We start from the raw sequence: 21478 nt of genomic DNA, 5'->3' as shown, positions 1-21478 counted from the left end.
GGAGATGGGGGAATTAGTGTGGATTATCCAGACGGGCTCAATGTGATCACAAGGGTTCTCATCAGAGGGAGGCAGGAAGGTCAGAGTCACAGACAATGTGATCACGGAAGTGGAGGTAGCAGTGAGGTAGGGCCAAGAGCCATGGAACACGAGTGACCTCTAGAAGCCGGAAAAGGCAAGGGAGAAGATTCCCCCCAAAGCATCCATTAGGAAGGCAGCCCTGAGGGCCCACCTCAGACCACCGACCTCCAGAATGGTGAGACGACAGACTTGTGTTGTTGCGAGCCACTCAGTTTGTGGTCGTTTGCTACAGCAGCGACAGGAAACTCACCTAGATTTCTACCTTCAGTTTGAGTTTTACTTTGAGACGCTGGCTTTTCCTTACTGAGATAATATCCCACAGCTACTGCATGAGAGTGATGTGCCGGGAACTGTGCCAGACCTGGAGCAGACGTCATCCCATTCCATCCTCCCAGCGACACTCCTAGACAGGCACCGTCATTACCTTATTGTGTGTGTGTGTGGGGGGGGGGTGAGGGCACACATGCGCACTTTCACACAGTACATATGTGTGCATATGTGTGTGTCCAGAATCAGGGTGTCAGCAGGACCACCTTCCCTCCAGAGATTCTAAGGGAAACCCATTCCTAGCCTCTTCCAGTGTCTGGTAGCCGCCAGCATTCCTGGGCTTGTGTTCCACATCACTCCAATCTCTGCCTCTGTCTTCACATCAACTTTCTCTCCTCTGTGTGCCAGTATCAAATCTCCCCCTGCCTCTCTCTTCTAGAAACATGTGATTGTATTTAGGGCCTGCTGGGTTAATCCAGGATGACTTTCCCATCTCAAAATCCTCAGGTTAATCACATCTTTTGCCATATGACATAATATTCACAGATTCTGGGACTTAGGAAGTAAATATATTCCTTTGGAGGGCCACTTTTCAGCATTCCACAAGAGGATAGGCACTTTATCCATCTTTACCTCTCATATCAAGCCTAAAAGGTAGCTATAACTTTTGAAGTTTTACAGAAGAGGAAATCGAGGCTCAGTGAGGTTTGCTATCTTGCCAGTATTTCTCAAGCAGCTGGTAAGTGGGCCAGCCTCTTTCTGCTACTCCCAAAGAATGTTCTTGGGAGAGACACTGGACCATGCTGTACCATCCTGTGTGACTTCAGAGAGTTCACTTAGCTTCTCAGATGCTTCGACATCTGAATTTTCATCTGTAAAATGAGACTCAATTAGACAATTGTTGATGAAAATTCTTTGAAAAGTATTATGTTATAGATGCAAGTGGTTATTATTATCTAGAGTGTACTCCAAAGAAAGTCTTCATAGAAAAGAGATGACTTAACTGAATACCATGAATGAAATGCCAAAGAGTTCACTGTTATCATCACCCTGGCTTGGCGCACTCAGTCTTCACTTAAGATTGTGAATAAGGTTCTGATGTAGATATGTTTAAAAATCTGCCATTTGAGGAATTGTACCTGGAAGCCACTTCCCAGAGAAGGAAAAGGAAGAAATGCTGAATTATTTCAAGCTGAGGGGGAAGGGAAGGGAAGTTTCACTCCTTATGATGCTTATTCATCTCTTCATGCTTCTAGGCACTCGTAACCAGCATGTTAGAATTTGGTTGCAATGATACCACATGATGTTTTCGTGTGTTCACTCTGGTTTCTGTCATCTGGGTAATAGAGAAAGAATGGTGGGAGAACAGCGTGGGTGGGAGGTTGCATAGGTAAGCAGGAAAATGACACCCGAAAGAAAAACTCAGGCACAGTGAAGAACGTTTAGTGAGAACCTAGATGTCTTTATTGAAATTGCTTTTTGACTGGTCAGGCCTCTACTCTGCGTTCATGCTGCATTTGTAAATCTAGATCAGACGTGGAAGACATGTCCATTCAGATTAGAGAAGGTCCAGTGCCATGGCAGACATCACTAATCAATCATAGCAAACCTGTGTTCCCCACCAGTCAACAAACCCTAGCTATCGTCTCTGTACTAGATGATAAGCCTAGGACATAAATTTCACTGCGTTAACTAACTTACTTAATTCAGAAGACTCTTTCGACATGTTGTTTGTACTCAAGCTTAAGCTACCCATTTACTATTTTAGTGAAACCTGGTTTCTTTGTGACCTAATAATGCCAGCTACTGATCACTCACCGTGTACCAAGCATGCTACATTTAATCCTCACAGATGTTTTCTAGGTAACCAAACAAAGCTCATCTGAATATGATTATCAATCAAAGGAAGGGTTATGTTGCTTACACAGTGTTTGAAGGTTACTGCCCTAGAGAATAGTGTTTCTGGAGATGAGTGAGGCACCCCACTGTGTTTGTTCTCCGGTGTTTATTGTTAGATGGCTGGGGAATGCAAAAGGTGTTATTAATATTTACCCTCAAAATACTTATGCTTGTGGTGTGGGCAAGACAAACTCACATGATCCAGTTAAGGAAAAACAAAAACCATGTGTGTGCATGTGTGGAAAGAAAGTGAGAGGGCATTAAAGCAAATTGCAAATATGACAAGATGTTGGCAGTTGTTGAATGTGGGTGGAAGATATTCAGGAATGCATTCTTTCAACTTTATATGTTTGGAACTTTTCACAATAAGAAGATGGGGATGGAATAAAATACAGAGAGTTGATATATTTGGGGAAAAAACTCACTTCATTTATGAGCTTTCTGTCACTTCTGTTTCTCTAAATTTTTATGGAAATATAACTTGCATAACATAAAATTCACCATTTTAAAGTGTATTTTTCAGTAGTTTTTTGGTATATCCACTGTTATACAGTCATTGTGCTTTTGTTGTTTAGTCACCAAGTTGTGTCCAACTCTTTTGCAACCCCATGGACCGTAGCCCACCAGGCTCCTCTGTCCATGGGGTTTCCCAGGCAAGAATACTGGAGTGGGCTCCCATTTCCTTCTCCAGGGGATCTTCCTAACCCAGGGATCAAACCCACATCTCCTGCATCGCAGGCGGATTCTTTACTGCTGAGCCACCAGGAAAGCCCCTATATGATCATTACCATTATCTAATTCTAGAACATTTCCATCACTCCAGAAAGAAGCCCCATACTTATGGTTAGTCTCTCATTTTCCCTCCTCTGTCCCCTGGCAACCACTAATCTACTACTTTCTGTCTCAGTGGATTTGCCTGTTTTGGACATTTCATATAAATGGATTGATCTAGTACATGACCCTTTGTATCTAGCTTTTTTCACTTAGCATAATGTTGTATGCTATCCATTGTATGGGTATCCATTGTATGGGTATATAATATTTTATTTACCCATTCATCCGTTGATGGAAATTGGGGTTGATTCTACTTTGGGGCCATTATGAATAATGCTACTATGCATACTCATGTTGAAGTTTTTGTGTGGCTGTACATTTTTAATTTTATTGGATATATAGTTAGGAGCAAAATTGTTGAGTCATATGATAAGTCTATATTTTACCTGTTGAGGACCTGCTGGATTGTCTTCCAAAGTGACTGCACCATTTTACATTCCCACCAGCAATGTGTGAGGGTTCCAACTTCCCCACATCTTTACCAACACTTGTTATTGTCCTTTTTCTAATAGTCATCCTATTGAGTATGAAGTGATTTCTCGTGATCTTGATTTGTATTTTCACCACTTGTGTTTTTTATTTTAATTCTGATGGTTGACTGTCAGCTGAGAAACCAGACTAAGAAAAGCAATAGAGGGTCCTAATAGCAATTACATTCTGCCCTTATGTAAGAATCATCTCTCTGTGCTCTCCAGACTAACCCTGAGTTGACTGAGACTTGTTTTAGTTTCCTATTACTGTCTAACAAGTTACCACAAGCTCAGTGGCTTAAAATAACACCCGCAGTGTTACCATTTCCCAGTTCTGTAGGGTGGAGGTCCAACATGGAGGAGCTGGGTTCTCTGCTCAGAGTACCTCCAGGCTCAGATCAAGGTGTCATCTGGGCTGAGTTTTCATATGGAGGCTCTGGGGAAAATTGTTTCCCAGACTTTTCTTGTTGGTAGTGGAATTCAGTTTCTTGTGACTCTAGAATTTGCTGACTGTCAGCTGTGAGCCATTCTCAACTCCTAGAGGCAACCCACATTCTTTGCCATGTGGCCCCCTCCATCATTAAGCCAATGATGGCATATAGAACCTTGCTCTTTGAATCTCTGACATTTAGATTCAGCTTTATAGAGCTCGTGTGAGTAGGTGAGACCCACCTGGATAATCTCTGTCTCTGAAGGTCAACCGACTTATGACCTTAATTACGTCTGCAGAATTATCTTCTTAGCAGTACCTAGATTGGTGTTTGAAGAACTGGGGAAAGGTGTCTATAGAGCAAAAGCTGGGCATCTTGGGGGCCAAACTAGAATTCTGCTTCCCACAAGGCTTTTGACACAAATACTAAAATAGGTCTTTTGTTGATTACAGCTTCAAAACGTTTTAATGCACCAGCCATGCAAGAAGTTCCAACTTTATGGCAGACATTGGCCAACAAACGTTTAAAGTATAACAGTATTCTGCAGCTCATTGATATTATCTCTACTGACTTGTCGATTATTGAATTGATGGCTCCTATTCGCTTTAGGGGCTCTTAGCTTGTGGACTGGGACCTTGCCAAACCTTGACAAAGTGATAAATCGCGCTTTTATGTCCTTGTTTGATTCTGTGGCTCTTTTGAAACGAACACCCTTCTGATGTGCCCAATAAAATCCTCTTTGATGTGTCAAATACGGGCAGTTGAACTTTTAAGGGATTTTAAGCGCCAAAATTAGTGTCTGCCCACACTGGTGCAAGCACCACTTTCTGTTTGTTCCTCATGATGGACAGTAGATTTAGGAAATGTGTCATTTCCCTCCCCTGTATGAGAGTCTAGCTCTCATGTTCTGAAATGGGAATAAATTGCTTCTTGTTATATTAAGTAGAATAAACCACCGTGAGCACATGTGAAAGCAGAAATGACTTTGAGAGAGAAAGCCAGGGGGAACAGAGGTCAAGTCAGAAGTGACTAGGAATTTCTCTCTTTTAATACTGTCAAAATGCAGTAGATTTTCAACTAGTCTAACTACAGCATTTTCCAGCATGTGTTATTGGGACACTAGTTTCATAAGATGAATAATAGATGTTAAGTGGAAAAGGGTTCTGTGGTCAAATAGGTTTGCCATTAACATGTATTAAAATTTCTGAGGGATAGATACAGTATGCTGTGATTTCCAATCTTAGAGGCTGAACACTCATTTTGGTTTTCCATTTAGGAAATATTTATACGATTGGAGCTTTAAGGAACACGCTTTGGGAAGGACTGTGTTGAACTAATTCTCTGACTCAGAAGGAAGGACTATGTGTGTTGGCACCTTTCTAGCACCAACTCAGAAATGGACACGTCTCCACATTTGTGTGATAAGTACATGTATGTAGGTCATAGATGCACACATTTAGATCATAAAGACAGATAGCATTTTTTTCTGCCTCAAATAAATTTCCCGGTATGATTATTTCCTAATTCCTTCACAGTCTATTAATATTATTCTCAACCTAGCCTTAGAAGTTGCCTCAGACACTTGTTACAATTTTATAATCTAATGAATGGAGAAAAGAAAGAAATCAATATTTATTGATCATCCCCAATGGGATGGGTGCTTTGTATGCGTGCGTGTGTGCTAAGTCACTTCAGTCGTGTCTGACTCTTTGTGACCCTATGGACTGTAGCCCACCAGGCTCCTCTGTCCATGGGATTCCCCAGGCAAGAATACTGGAGTGGGCTGCCATGCCCTTCTCCAGGGAATCTGCCTGACCCAGAGGTCAAACCTGCATCTCTTACATCTCCTGTTTTGGCAAGTGGGTTCTCTACCATTAGCATCACCTGGGAAGCCTGGGTGTTCGTATACTTTGTCCTATTTAAACTTCACCATAACCCTCCTGGAGTGTTATTATCTTCAGCTCATAAATGGGGACACTGAAACTCAGAGAGGTTAAGCAGTTTGCCTAAGGTCTCACAGCTTAGAAGTAGCAGAGGGCACTCAGATATGGGGTCCAGGGTGCTCTGACTCCAAAGCCTCTCCTCTTCTCAAAATGACCCCCTGCTTCTCTGCCCTTGTTGCTAATCTGTTTTAATTTATGCTATAAGTGAGCTTGCTGAACGCTGGGTGCAGATCAAACATTTCAAATCGAGTTGTATTTTCCCAGTGATCAGCATTATGATTTCAGTGATGCTTCATCTGTAACCACCAATGGTTTGGGGTGTTTGAGTTCTCAGTTTCCCCATCTCTTCCCTATTCTCTATCAGATGATTAATGATCTGAAAAACAACCTTTCATAATGAACTAGGGAAAACAAATTCTGATTTCATTTATTTTCCATACTTCTATGCCAGGTAAAGGAAAGCATATGTTTTTGTTGATTTGCATAATAATAGAGAGCCTGCAGTCAAACAGCCCTGGGCTCCAATCATTTGACCTTTGGCAAATGACTTCATTTCTGTGCCTGTTTCCTCAGTCTGTAAAATGGGAATGATAACTCACTCTTGGATGCTAGTCCGGGACTAAGATTGTGAAAAGGGACACTTCCATAGGGTGCTTAGAAAGAATGTCTCTTCTTCCTCAACACTGGGGCTTAATATTGGTGATAAAGATGAAAAACAGGGAAAAAAAGAAAAGCAATGCCTGAACACCATTTAAGGGCTCTGGTATGGTTGTGAAGAAGCTAGCACCTGTTCCCGTGTTGCTCTTACTGATTTTGCTACTAGTTCATTTATGGCCAGTTGGTACCAATTCAGGGTATACTTGAAAATTCGAGTAAACATGAATATACATTAATATTAACCAAAGAGCAAATATTTGTGAAACTCCCCTGGCCTTCATGTTTACCTTCACTCTGAGAAGCATAGTTAGCAGAAGTAACATCAAACAAGAAGGCTGTTTCCATCATCCAGGGAGAGGGCTGTCCCCGGCTCGCCACACTGGACCTCGAGCTGATCTCTGTCCTAAAACAAGGGAGATTCATTGGTATTTAAACACTAGGTATCTTTGCTTAAACATATGTCATTTTAAAACACTCTTAATCTTGATAGCCACAGAGCTAGGGAACACAGCGCCTTGCACATGCTAAGATCACTTTGCTGAATTAATAAATATTTACAGAAACATGCTAAATTCTATTTCCCTCGCTATTTAACTCCCAGCGAGATGAACGGGTTTTGTTTTGCGCCTGGACACAGTTTGGCTCCTGGAAAATATTTTCCCAAGGAGCACAGTGGAAGATGAAATAACCCGAGGTTGCTCAAAACAAAACTACGCCAGTATTTGTCACCCAGACTCTCCAGCTCTGACCTTCATCTGTTTGAGACAGACTTTCGTGGCTTGGCAAGAGAGAGTGGTAGGCCGTCTCACTTCTGTCTGAAATCTTAAGTTGACTATAGACAACCCCTGCTCCCGACACACACCTTATAGTCTTCCCATTTAGAATCATCAGCTGCTCAGTTCACTCATACCTCCTTCTGAAGGGTAATTTAAGAGTGCTAAAGCAGTCTGGAAAACCTGCTGCCTTTCCACCTTGCTAAATGATGCCATACCCACTGTGTACAACACTGCATAACCCGTGCCACGGTGCCCCTCACGGCTGCTTTAGAGCAGGTCCTAGTCACTGACCCGGGGCAGCTTCACCTCTCAAAGACTGGAGTGATAATGTTTTCTAACCTTGCACCCATTTCCGTTTAAGAGTCCTCTGGTAGTCATCTTTGGGCCCTCATAGATTAACCCCATTCCTGGGAAATTCCACGCAGAGCCTGGGTAGAGCCAGTCTGACCACTGAACTGCACAGTCTTGGAGGGAGTTCCTTCTGGAAAGCCCACTGAGAGGGACAGCAGCTGTCCCCTCTCCCCTGTCACTCACGGTGGCAGACTGGAAAAAATCGTCCTCAGCTTTTCCTATCTGGAGAGTCAATGGGTTGGTCTGTGCGGTGCTGGGAGGCCACCCTGGAAAAGGTGCAATCTCCCTTTCTGCCAGTAGGGGATTTTAAAATAGTGTCTCAAGAATCTCGAGAAAATCATTACCAACAAGAGATCACAGGGACGTGACAGAGAGACACAAGGAGGCAACTGCTGTTTCTGTTTGCTGCTTGGGTTAAGATGATGAGTAATATTTTTAATGTGGGATGGGGGGCAGGGGGAGAGTGGTAGGACATGAGAAACAGAAAATGCTCTCCAGGACTCTCGCTGGTCACTGGGGGCTCTCCAGCCTGGGGGGCAGCACGACTTGTCTCTAAAGACAAGCATGGCTATGTCCACATGCTCTCCTTCCTCTGTGCTGGGCGAGAACAAAAGTCATAACGGAGACAAGAATTCAAATATCCGACGCCAGTGCTTTTGTCACATCCCTGGGGTTTCCCTATTGAACTCAGCTCTAGTTTCTTTTCTATTTAAGTCGTTTATTTGACTATTGTTTTTCGCTGTGGTAGATACTACATACATAAAATTTACTATCCTAACCACTTTTAAGTGTGCAGTTCAATGACATTAAGTGCCTTCACATTTTTGTGCAACCATCGACCGCCAACCATTCACAGAAACCTGTTTTCATTTTGCAAAACTGAAACCCCATACCTGTTAAAGAGTAACTCCCCCTTTCCCTACACCCTCCAGCCCCAGTAACCACCATTCCACTTTCTGTCTCTGTGAATTTGACACATTTCATTTTCACAACGTGGTTGGGGTGCTGTGGACGTCTGGTAGGTAGTAGAGGCCAGGGATGCTGTTGAACATCCTGCAGGGACAGCACAGCCCCTGAAGACCAAGGAATACCTGACCCCAACTGTCAACAGTGTTGAGAATGAGAAACTTCGGTTTAAAAGATGCAGGGAAGAAGGAAGAGAAAGGAAAGAAATGGACGTTGACCTGGAGAAGGGAGCCTGGAGAGAGAAAGTCATCAGTGAACACATTTACCCCGGGAGCAACAGCTAGAACCTCAGCCAGGGAGTCAAGAGATGAGCTGAGCTTTTCCTCCCACCTCTCCAGTGAGCCCAGTCCCCTTCCCAAATCACCGTGTCCCTTCTTCTCGCCGCCTCAGTAGCCTCCTCTGCTCAATGGGGCTAACGCCAGCCCCCTGTGCCTGACACAGTGACTGTGAGCGACAATGCAAGGTACTACCAGAGGTTGAACATGCTTGACCTCCAGGGCCTGTGACGGCCCCCATGTCACCCACCAGCGTAACATAGGTTCCACCTTTCTGAGACTAACAGAGGAGAGGAGTGGAGAGAGTGAGGGGAAAGCGTGACTGTGGGCACAGGCCCCAGCTACATCTTCACCTAACACTGCCCGCTGACTGTCACCCTCCAACTGACTCCCAAGAGAGTCCCTGGGTCTCAGATCATCAATTGGCATTCCCAGGACACCCAAATGACGCATGGCTTTTTCAAGTCCTGTTTTCTGCATTTTAAGGCGTTCGAGGTCAGTGACAGAATGCAGAGAAGAGCCAGCCTGTCCTGTTTGTATAATTTGGTGTATTTCCATATTCGTGCCCATCATTACACCAGGCGAGGTAATCGTCTTGGTTGCAAGTGTTCACCTGTCTGGCCCGAGCCAAATTTGCAAATGCTCCCTATTGGCTCCCTATAAATATTCATTAATGTTGAGGTCAGATAAGCCGTGGAATTCAGCAAAGGATCATTGTTAACACAAACCACAGCCTTCTCCCCCACCTGAAGGACGCCGGGTCTTCCAGCAGGAGCGAGGAAGGCACAGGATCACATGTCAAGAGCTAAGGAATCAGAAAGAGCTAAGGAATCAGACTGAACTTAAATGAAATCAAGATATGAGAAGATGTGCCAGATGTTAATCACAGGGGAAGATACACGCCGGTTAACAAATGTGCTCCTCCTCCATTGCTCTTCTCATCTCCTCTGTCATGGCAATTTCCCTAAGTGCAGTGGGGGCTGGGGAGAAATCTTTATGCCAATAAAATATTCGCAAGCCACTTTTTTCTTTTTTTTAATTTGGTAAGTCCACCTGGAAGACTGGCATACATACTGATGAGCAGGAAAATCAAAATGACCACAGAATTCACCTTCCAACAGGGAAGAGGTAAATACCAAGGATGATTTTCATTAGCCCTCAGATCACACATGAACAGCCTCCGCTGCTGGGGTTTATTGGCCCTCGTGTAGGTCTTTGGGGTTCTGGAGAGCGGGGAGGGGTGGGCTGCCTCAGTTACAGACAAAATAGATGGCTAGCCCAGTGCCAATTAACCTCCCTTTAATTGATAATTAATTTTAAAACCTATTTACTCTCCCTCGAACAGCTGAGACTTTAAAAAGACCACTGTGAAAACAAATCGAGAATAAAGCCCTCTCTCAGGAAATGAAGGGGGCCTCTCGGGGGATGGAGAAAGAGCAGACCTCTTGGACAAGCTGTTTTATTAAAGGATTCTGAGTGTTCATGGAGGTGACAGAGCAAAGTCATAAGGTGGTCACAGCTGCCTTGTAAGTGGGCTGTCTCTTTACAGCACTGCCCTGCTACCCATCAGGCTGACTGATTGTCACCATGTGCTCAGGACCGAGGGTTCCCCCAGGACGTGGGATTTTCAGCGCTAAAGATGGAAGAGCCTCGTGTCCTGAGCCCTACACCCTCTAGATCGATTCTTTCCACTTCCTGCCTCCTCTGGGCTCCAGGCCTTGGCCTCAGCCTCCCCTTAACTCTTTTTGGCAAAGCTCTCCGTCCTCCTGCACCCAGTCCTTTAGCCTCGGGATCCCGTAGATCTTATAGAACAGTAAGGTTGTTGTGTTGATCAATGTCCAGACTGATGTATCAAATGCTTTCCTTTGGTTGTTTGTTTATTATTGTTATTTTTCTGACTATAAAAACAACTAAAACATCCTTACTGACAAAGAATACTGGGGGCAGGGGAGGAATAAATTAGGAGTTTGGGCTTAGCAGATACACATCACTATATATAAAAGAGATAAACAACAAGGACCTACTATATAGCCCAGGGAACTATATTCAATACCTTGTAATAACCTATAATGGGAAAGAATCTGAAAAAAAATGTATATGTATAACTGAATCAATCTGCTATATACTTGAAACTGACCCAACATTGTAAATCATTGTAATTTTAAATCCTTCCATTTAAAATTAATTAATTGGTTGTTTAATTTAAAAAAGAATACCAACAAACAGAAAATGCAGCAAAATATAAAGAGAATGTAAATATACAGAGACTATAAATAGAGCAAAACAGAGATCGCTTGAATCTCAGCTCTTGGAAAAAACAGTCAGTATCTTTGTGCAGACTCCTTTATTAATCTTTAGAACAAGGAAGTCACAAATCTTCTGGTCGCATCCTATTTCATCCATTCCCTGTTTAATGACATGGGGAAAATATGACTGTGGTCTCTACTGTATCCCCACTGTAATTATTCTAGATACTCCGAAGAGACCCAGATATGGAGATCCTACTGTTCATAACATCGTCTGTAACAGTATATCATAACGTCATAACAGAAGAGATAATGGTAAATAACAACATCATAATCATAACAAAATAGTATTTTCTGCCATCACTAATAAAAATGAACTTTGTTTTGCTCTGAATTCACTCCAAAATGTGTTTAAGGTTGGGGTGAGGGGGCTGCTAAGAGAATCGCTACCTGGACATGTGAACTTGACTGTGCTCAGCACGTGACATGAGATATCTTTAGAGGGCTCTCCTTGGCCGACGTCTAGACCTACTGACCAGCCCAGTTACTCCAGCAGGGTCTAACTTGGGAAGCTCGAATTTTTCTCCCCCTGGGGATCTCTGAGTCTCACAGGAGACTCTGTGAGTCAGCACACAGGAAAAGATCTGTGACTCTGAGTCTGAAACCTCAATTCCCTTGTGAGATGTGGATGTAATAATATTTACCAGCATCTGGCAGTGGGACTGGTAAAATACCCACATACTCCATGAGTGCAAATACTCATCATGTGCAGCAGCCCCGGTCAGCCTCTACCCCACTAAATAATAGGGTCCTGGGATTTGAAAGGATCCCTAGAGATCAGCCTGCTTCTGGAAATACTGGACTTGTCTACTTTTCACTCATTACTTTTCCTTCCTTCCTTTTTTCTATCCTTTCTTCCTTCCTTCCTTCCAGGCAGCGCTAGTTGAAACTATGGATTCCCAAGCTCGTCTATCTAGGTACAGACTCTACTCTCCACTGACTAGCTGTGTGTGCCCTTGGGCGAATGACCTAACCTTTCTGTGCTCAATTTTCTCATCTGTAAAATATGTAGAATAATAATACCTAATACCTATCGCATAGGGTTAGTATGAGGATTTGGCAAGTTAATATTCATGTATAGCACATGTTCTATGACAATTCTTGCACATAGATGCTCAGTAAATGCTAATTCATTCATTCACCTAAGATCTTCCAAGTTACTACAATAAAACGGAGCAAGGAGTGTGCTAGGTCTGGGGACCTTGCATTAAGGAGAAAATTTATCTCTGCTCTCATGGAATCTATCATCTAGAGGTGGCCAATAAACAACAAGTAATGTAATAAACAGTAATACAACAATAAGCAAGTAAACAGGCGAAACAATTACAAATTGGGGTAGACTCTCTGAAAGAATCCACAGTGTGGCCAGACGGAGAATAATGAGGGAGACATGGGCTTCCGCCACAGCATGGTCCAGGCAGCCCTTTTGGAGGAGATGACACTGACCTGTGATCCGAGGGTCAAGCATGGGAAAGGTTAAAGGGCAACCCTGCCTGGCAGAGGGACTCCTGGCGCGCAGAGTCGCTGGGAAGGAACTTGTGGTGTCAGAGCCAGCGTGGCTGGAGCAGAGCTGGCGAGAGGATGAGTGTAGGGTGGGATGAGGTTGGAGAGCTGAGCGAGATCCCGTCACACAGGGCCTCTCAAGGAGGCAAGTGGTGCTATTTGACTTCAGCTTTTAAAAAACTGATTTTGACTGTGGCCTGGAGAACAGACTGAAGAGGGTTCTGTCAGGCAGTTCTTAGGGTAAACAATGGAATCCACTCTGGTTTAAGCAGAAAAGAGATCTATATATATATATGTATATTTTTAAGGGATATGCGGTCACTCTCAAAGTTATGGGAGAGGACCAGATTTGAAACCAAGCTTCCAAGAGCAGCCGCCAAAACAGTGTCTGCCCAGGGGCCCGATGCTTAAATCCTTGTGCTGCCGGTGGTGAGCTCCACATGCCCTGAGCACAGCTTTCCTTTCTGCTTCTGCCCCAGCACTGGGGTCCCAGCTGGACTGGCGGCCCCTGCAGCACCTTCCCAGCTGCAGTCCGTCTTGGGTCTCCTCCTCCTACACCAACGAACTCCGGCCTCTAGGGTCGCTGCTTGAGGAGCGGCCGACGTGTGGGTTCTGGGTCACGTACCTATAAAGGGGGCCTGGGCACCTGCATCTTGATTTCTAAAACATTGAGGAGGTAGAATTCTGACACCTCTGCTAGCTTTGTATGTAGTAATGCTTCCTAAGGCCCACTTGACTTCACATCCAGGATGTCCGGCTCTAGTTGAGTGACCACACCGTTGTGATTATCCAGGTCATTAAGACCTTTCTTGTATTGTTCTTCTGTATATTCTTGCCACCTCTTCTTAATCTCTTCTGTTTCTAGTCTATACATATTTTGACCATATTTTTCTAAGCAAAGATAAAGATACGTCACCCAGCCACAGGATGAGGTTTTGAAATTAAGCAATTCCTGAGGAAACTGAGGACAGTATCGGATCTATCTGCCTGCTCCTCAGTAGTGGATCCATAATATTCTTCTACATCTTCTTTCCCTGTATGTCTCAATTATCCCCAGACACCGTGAATGAGTAGCTGGAAGGAAGTGATAACCTGGGTCATCGTGTGAGCTCCTGGACTAACCCCCTGCTCCATCCTCTCCTCTAAATGGGCTTCCAGGTGGTGAAATGGACTGTTTGAAGTCAGCTCCTCTGTGACGGAAGCACTAACAGGTTGTGAAACAGCTTAGAAGCGGGCTGAAGGACATAGCAGGAGAGGCCCTGTCCCTCCTGCAAGAAGTGGGACTTGCGGGCTCACCCGGCCTGTGGTCCGTGGTCCATGGCGGGTCCTTTGTATGTAGCCTTTAATGGGAAGAGTGTGTAGATTTGGTGAGTGAGGTACAAAGCCATCAGCCTGAGGGCTCCTGGGTCTGCCTATGGCTCATACAGAAACACAGTCCTAAGAGTAACCCAGTCCTGCAAACCATGGATGAACAAAATCTGCTTTACTACATTGGAGGTTTGAGTCAGTCAAGGATGAGAAAAGTTATATGCAGAGGAAGTACCAGACACCCGCTGGACTCTAGTTAGAGTCTAGGCTTGTGTCCTGTGATTTCTCCTCTCAGGCTGTCTCCATTCTTAAAAAGACCAAAGGAACAGTCAGGGTTACCCTGGAGTCCTGGGGCTCCAGGTTTGTTCTAGAAACATCTTTCTTACTGCCCATTAATTCACACCATGGAGACAGGGGTCTCCTCCCTTCTGCCCCTGCCATTTAGCATTGGTCTTGCTTTGCGGTTGACTTCTCACTAATCTCATGTATGGTACCTTGACTGCCCCCCACCTATGTTTCCCAGAATCCCCATCCTTGCATGTTCCAGATGATTCAGTCGATCATGCCATTGTGATGAAATCCCAAGTCTCTGCACAGAAAAAAAGCCTGGTAGAGCTTCCTGGTTGGAGAAAACATAGCTGTGCCAGGCTTCGTGTTGATGATGGAACACATTACGATGCCCTGGTTCCCAGGGAGGGCGGGGAGGCTCCATGTTCAGGGGCCTCCCCAACCTCACCCTGTGTGCTTCTTCTTTTGGTGATCTGATCTATGTCCCTTACAACTGTTCTGAGTTCTGTGAGGTGTTCTAGGGAATAAGCAAACCTAAGAGAATCCTGGGAACCCCCTTGGTTTTGTGGCCAGTCATGCAGGTGGCCTGGGGGCTCCTCCTTGTGGCCAGCGTCTAAAGTGGAGGCCAGTGTGTATAGTGGCCCAGCTTGCTGATTGGCCTCTGAGTGATACACTTGCCTCACCTGCTGGTGCTCCCTGCCTCCTCTACCCAGGGTGTTCTCTGCTCTCCATTCAAACTCTCCAATCTACTCTTTTATCACCCACCTGGCATTTTCCAGTTCCCTGGGTGTCGGAGAAGGAATGATGCCATTCAGTGCTGCAGACAGCAAACAGGTGAATATTGCAATGATGCTGCACAAAAGGACAACCCCCTGGCAGATCTGGGCAGGCTGGAAGAAAGGGAGCATTTATTGACATCAGAAGTTTGGGAGAGATTTCTATGACTGCAGAGATTGGGTGAGGTCTTAGCAAGGACATTTCCTTCCTGAGAATTTTTCTGACACTTGCTGCCCAGACCTTACAAGCCTGGGATTGTGTGCGGTTTTCCTCCTTGTTTGATTTCCCATTGCTTCTAAAGGTCTTTCTTCACTAGATTGGCAGAGCAATAATAGCAGCTTCTATTTATACAGAACCCATTCTACGCCAGGCACTTGCCATACATAATCCCTAAAGCTTGCAGTCCACAAATTCGGATTATTAGCTCCACTTTGCAGATGGGAAAACTGAGGCTTATAAAGCCACATGCTTCGGGCACAGGGCCGTACAGACAAGTATAAATGGCAGAGCTGCGATTCGAACCCAGATCTCTCTGGCTCTAAACTCCATGCTTTGCCCTCACCTACTAGTCTAGGGAGACACTCTGTGGCTCTGGCACATAGCACCAGGTCTGGCAAGAGTTACTTCACCTGGTATCTGCTGAATTCTCCTGCTCCACCATCCCCACCTCCTTACCTGGCCCCTTTTCTTACCGGGCACAGGGAGGTGGGGGGAGAAAGGGTTCCCTGACCTGCCCCCACATGGGGCAGATCACTGGGTATTTTTAGCCGCCTGAGAGGACTCCTAGTCAAAGGGACTCCAGTTTTCAGTTTGCCTCGTCAGCCCTGCCTCCTGAGTTCCCTGCAAAAGGTTTACGGTCAACTCCGGAGCAGCTTTGCTGATGCAGCTGGGAACGTTTATAACCACAGCAAGCCCTCTCGGAGCCCCGGCACTGATTTCTTGCCCATCTCCATCCCCGAACAGAAGATTTTTCAATTGAGTAGGTTCGTCTCATGCACAACATTAGTTTTAAAATAGCTCCAGCCCAGCTCTGAGGATGGTACAAGGCCCCACAAGGGGATCTGTACTCGAAGTCAAGCAGATACATTTATTTTGCTTTCCTCTTTCTCCCTCTTTGAGGAATTTTAATCCATCATGCCGGAGTATTTTTCCCATATCAGGAAAAAGCCTTGCTCCGCAATGAAGACAAAGAGCTGTGTATTGTGTTTGAAGAGAGGGGAGAGCTCCGTTTGGGCTCACCCGAGGGCTTCTCAGGATTAGATAAGGAGGAACTTCCCCTTAACACTTGACCCTGGGAGTAGGGGCTAGAAACTTGCTGCGGCAAAGGCAATCTTCCTGCAATTTCAACGTCGGACCCGAGGCTGGCAGAGAGGCATTGTCTTGCCAGGGTCAGTGTAGCGGGAAGGATGAAGCATGCCTGGGTGTGACCGAGCCCTACATACAGCATGAAGGCACAGTCAGAGCCTGTTCATGGACAAAAGAGCTGACCTGTGGAGGTCAACGTGCAACCCCGTCTGTCATTATTTTGTACCTACTCAGGTGTGTCTTCAGGATAAAGTCCTAGAAATGGGCTCGCTGAGTGGCAGAACACTTGTTAGTTTCCCATGGCCGCTTAGCCACAAACGAGGGGCTCAGGACAACACTGAACCATCTTCTCTCACAGCTCTGGGGGTCAGAAGTCCAAAATAAATTTCATCGGGCTAAAATCCAGGTGTTGGCAGGTCAGATTCCTTCTGCAGACTCCAGGAGAAGCATGTCTTGGCCTTTTTCTGCTTCTGGTGGCCAGCTGTCTTCCGTGGCTTGTGGCCACTTCCTCTATTCTCAAGGGACACTAAACTCTGCTCTGTCAGCACATTGCCTCCTCCTCTCTCATCTCCTGTCTCCCTTTTATAAGGACCCCTGGATAATATCAGACCTACCTGGATAACCTAGAATAATTTCCCAGTCTCAGGATTCCTAACTTAATCTTAAATCCTTTTTGCCACTTAAGGTAACACATATTCCAGGGATTAGGATGTGGACCCTAGCATTCAGCCTCAAAGGATCTGTACTTTCATATACTCTTGGCAAATTATAAATTGCCCTCCATACATGTGGGCTTTCCTGGTAGGTCAAACAGTAAAGGATCTGCCTACAATGCAGGAGACCTGGGTTCAGTCCCTGCCTTGAGAAGATCCCTGGAGAAGGAAATAGCAACACACTCCAGTATTCTTGCCTGGAGAATCTCCATGGACAGAGGAGCCTGGCAGGCTACAGTCCATGGGGTTGCAAAGAGTTGGACACAATTGAGCGACTAACTTTCATTTTCTTTCCCTTTTCTTCCGGAGGTGGTAACAGTTTACCTCTTCACCATCGTTATGAAGGCGAAATTATTTCCTATACCATTAACACAGCTTTACCAAACTGATTATTTGGTGATAAAAAACCATACCCATAAAAATTAGAAAAAAGTCATATCATTGTGGTTTTAATTAGTGTGTATCTTATGAGTGAGTTAAAGAATATGTTTGCATGTTGAAGAGCCATCGTATATTTCACCTCTGGTCCTCTGTCCTGTCACATTTTACCCACCTTCCTTTGGGTTACTGGCCTTTACAACCTTGGTATTGTTTTTCTTAACCCCCCCTTTTTTTTTTTAAATTGGTGAGAAGGTTGAAGTATAGAAACCTTAAACTGCTTTCTCAAAGCTGCAGGATGGTAAATGGCAGGGTGGGGATTGAAACCCTTCTGACTTTGAACTTAATCTATGTTTCAGTCTTATCAGCTGGCAGCCAAGCATAGATTATTTCTCTGTCAAAACACACATTAGGGATAGCAAGTAATAAACCTCTTATGCTGGATGGTGCTTGTGCAGTTTTCCAAGAGTTTTCTTTTTTTAACCTCATTTTTACCTTCTTAGATATTATCATCCCATTTTACATATGAGGGAACCGAGGCTCAGAGAGATTTAGGAGCTAGCCTTGGCCGTGTGACTGATGAGTGTAAACCTAAGGTCAGAACCCGCTTCTAGCACAGTGCCTTTGTGCTATTCCATCAGCCGTTTGTGGTTTAAGGCTTTCATACACCACCTTCAAGTTTTGTTACCCCAAGTCCAACTGTATAATCACTTATCTATTATCATTTTAAAAATGACTTATTTTCTAAAAACTTAGCCCTATTCTAAGTGGCAACAGTCATGAAATAACAAGTCTGTTGTACCTTATTTGTTCTTAATTCCACATATCTAAGAATTTCCGTGTCCCACCTGGAACCCTCTCTTTGTTTCCTGTAAGTGGCAAAAATGCTGCACATTTTGGAAACACTGCATTACATTCATAAGACCTCATGACAAATGACAGGCTCTTACAACCATTGTCCTTTATTAAGCATCTACTACATGTCAGATGCTTCATTTAATCCCTACAGCAATCCTAAGAGACTGAGTTTTCTCAGTTCATGGAACAGTTCATGGAAATGGAGGCTCAGAGAGGTTAGTTGACTTACTCGATGTCACACAGCCAGCAAGTGGCAGAGCTGGGATTTGAGCCCAGGTCTTTCCAATTCAGAAGACCATCCATTTGCCCCAGACCTGCATTCTCCCAGGTCCTCCCCAGCCTGGGCACTAGTTGTCTGATTGCAGAGTCCATCCCCAGTTGGTGATTGCTGGTCAGGACTGTGAACATCTCTGTAAGCTCTTTCACTACATACAGTTAGCATTTCTGATGCAGCCCATCAGATGATTCAGGGGCCTTACTGGTCTGCCTTCAATTTGTTTTATCAGCACAACACCTTCATGAGATGGGCAAAAACAATGAACCCATTTACAAGTGAGGAAAGTGGAGAGTTTACATGAACCTCTAAATTCAACCAGTAAGAGAGCTACAGAGCCAAGAATAATACATAATATTATTTCAGGAGACTCAAACGCAGTGAACCTAAGAGCTTCCCAGGGCCCTGTGGTACTCAGGTCATCAGAAGCTGTTTCCCAGCCTTGACCCTTCAGAAGCAACACTTCCTCACTGCTGCAGAGGTCGGGGTCGTGTGGGGGGAGTGTGCAATGCTTACATTTGGGAGTTATTCGGACTGTCCCCGAGAGCTCAGACCACCCAGAGCATTTTCTCTCAGTTATTCCTTTAAAGAACATAGCCCGAGTAAGTTTCCATCAAGAGAACAGCACTATGTATTTTGTAGTAGTAAAAACAATACAGATTTTACCTAACAGAACACTCCCAGGGTTACTGTGAAAATGAATGGAGTGGTATGCCAAAAGCAGTTTTGAATTCTAGACGGGGCTGAAGTGGAGGGCAATTCTATTGTTGTTCATCCTAAATAATAGTATAGGCAGACCTGAGAGCTATCACAGGTTCGGTCCCAGACCACCGAAATAAAATGAATCAATCACGTGTATCTTTTTTGGTTTCCCAGTGCATATAAAAGTTATGTTTACACTATACTGTAGTCTGTTAAATCTATACTAGCATTATGTCTTAAAACAACAAAGTACAGACCTTAAGTTAAAAATCCTTCTTTGCTCAAATATGCTAACCCTTATCTGAGCCTTCATCAAAGAACATTGATCACAGATCACCATAACAAACAGAATAATAGTGAAAAAGTCTGAAATATTTTGAGAATTAACCAAAATATGACACAGATACAGGAAGTGAGCAAATGCTATTGGAAAAATGGTGCCGCTAGACTTGCTTGACACAGGGTTGCCACAAACCTTCTATTTGTAAAAAAGAAAGAAAGAAAGAAAGAAAAAGCAGTATCTGCGAAGCATAATAAAATGAGGTGTGCCTGTAATTGATTGTTGAGGTTGAGGGGAACGAGGTTCCTTGATATCCTTTTGATTTTGCTCTGAAAAACTGATTGAACAAAGGGTTGTTATTCCTGTGTGTGTAAAGATAATTCTTACATTCTGATCTCCATTTCAGCCATTCCCCTGGTATTCTCAGCTACATTTTTTTCAGATTCTAGTGGCCAGTGTGACTGACACAGCAGAGTAAATTCCTTTGGGCTCACTTCTAGACTGCAAACTATCAAAAGGATGCTGAACATCTGAGACACAGCTGGTCTGGTTTTCAGACTTGGGGAGTTAAAAACTTATGTCCACATGAAACCCTGCATGCAGATGTTCATAACAGCTTCATTCATAATTGCCAAAACTTGGAAGCAACCAAGATGCCCTTCAGTAGGTGAATGGATAAATAAACTGTGGTCCATCCAGACAGCAGACTATTATTAGCACTAAAAAGAAATGAGCTATTAAGCTGTAAAAAGGCATGGAGGAAAATTAAATGCGTATTAGTAAGTGAAAGAAACCAATCTTGAAAAGGCTAGATACTATATGATTCCCAACTATATGACATTCTGGAAAAGGCAGACCTGTGGAGACAGTAAAAAGAGTAGTTGCCAGCACTTGGGTGGGAGGAGGGAAGAATAGGCAGAGTCCAGAGTGTTTTTTGGTGGTTCAGGTGGCATAGTGGTAAAGAATCTGCCTGTCAAGCAGGAGACAGGAGATGCAGGTTCTATACCTGGGTGGGGAAGATCCCCTGGAGAAGGAACTGGCAATCCACTCCAGTATTCTTGCCTGGGAAACCCCATGGACAGAAGAGCATGGTGGGCTACAGTCCATGGGGTCATGAAAGAGTTGGACACGACTTAAGCAACTAAAAAACAACAACACCAAGAGGATTTTTAGGGCAGTGATACTTTATGATACATGAGTGGCAGATGCATGCCATTATACTCTTGTTGGAACCTATAGAACGTACAACAGGAAGATTGAACCTGAATGTAATCTATGACTTTAAGCAATGATGATGTCTCTGTGTAGGTTCATTGATTGTAACAAATGTTCCGTTCTGCTGGGGGACTTTGAGAATGAGGGATCTGCACATGTGTTTCTGCTCAACATTGCTATGAACCTAAAACCACTCTAAAAATTAAAATTTACTTAAAACACACCCACACACAAAACCCAGAGTATGTCTCCGGGAGATGCCCAATTTATAGATGGGAAAACTAAGGATAGACTTGGACATCCGGCAGGCATATGACTTAAGATCTGCCGACCTTGAGGTCGTTGTCCTTTCCACTGCACCCTACCTGCCAAGGAAAATGTCAGCACGAACCCATCCGTGACCTGGCCTCCCACACCCAGAACGGAAGACGCGAACACTGACGTCTTTGGCCCCTACGAGGCATCCTCCCCAGAGCTTCTTCCTCAGGCATTCTTGCTGTTGAAGCCGGACGATGGCAATCGCCTCTTAACGACAGTGGTGCCTGCTGGCCTGGATTGTAGTTGTGTGCCCACTGACTGGGCATTAGGACATGTTTATGTTGTGCCTTGAGCAAAGGAAGG

This window comes from Dama dama, chromosome 5 (genome assembly GCF_033118175.1).
Source record: "Dama dama isolate Ldn47 chromosome 5, ASM3311817v1, whole genome shotgun sequence".
Taxonomy (NCBI): domain Eukaryota; kingdom Metazoa; phylum Chordata; class Mammalia; order Artiodactyla; family Cervidae; genus Dama; species Dama dama.
Note: the sequence above shows the minus strand (reverse complement) of the source record.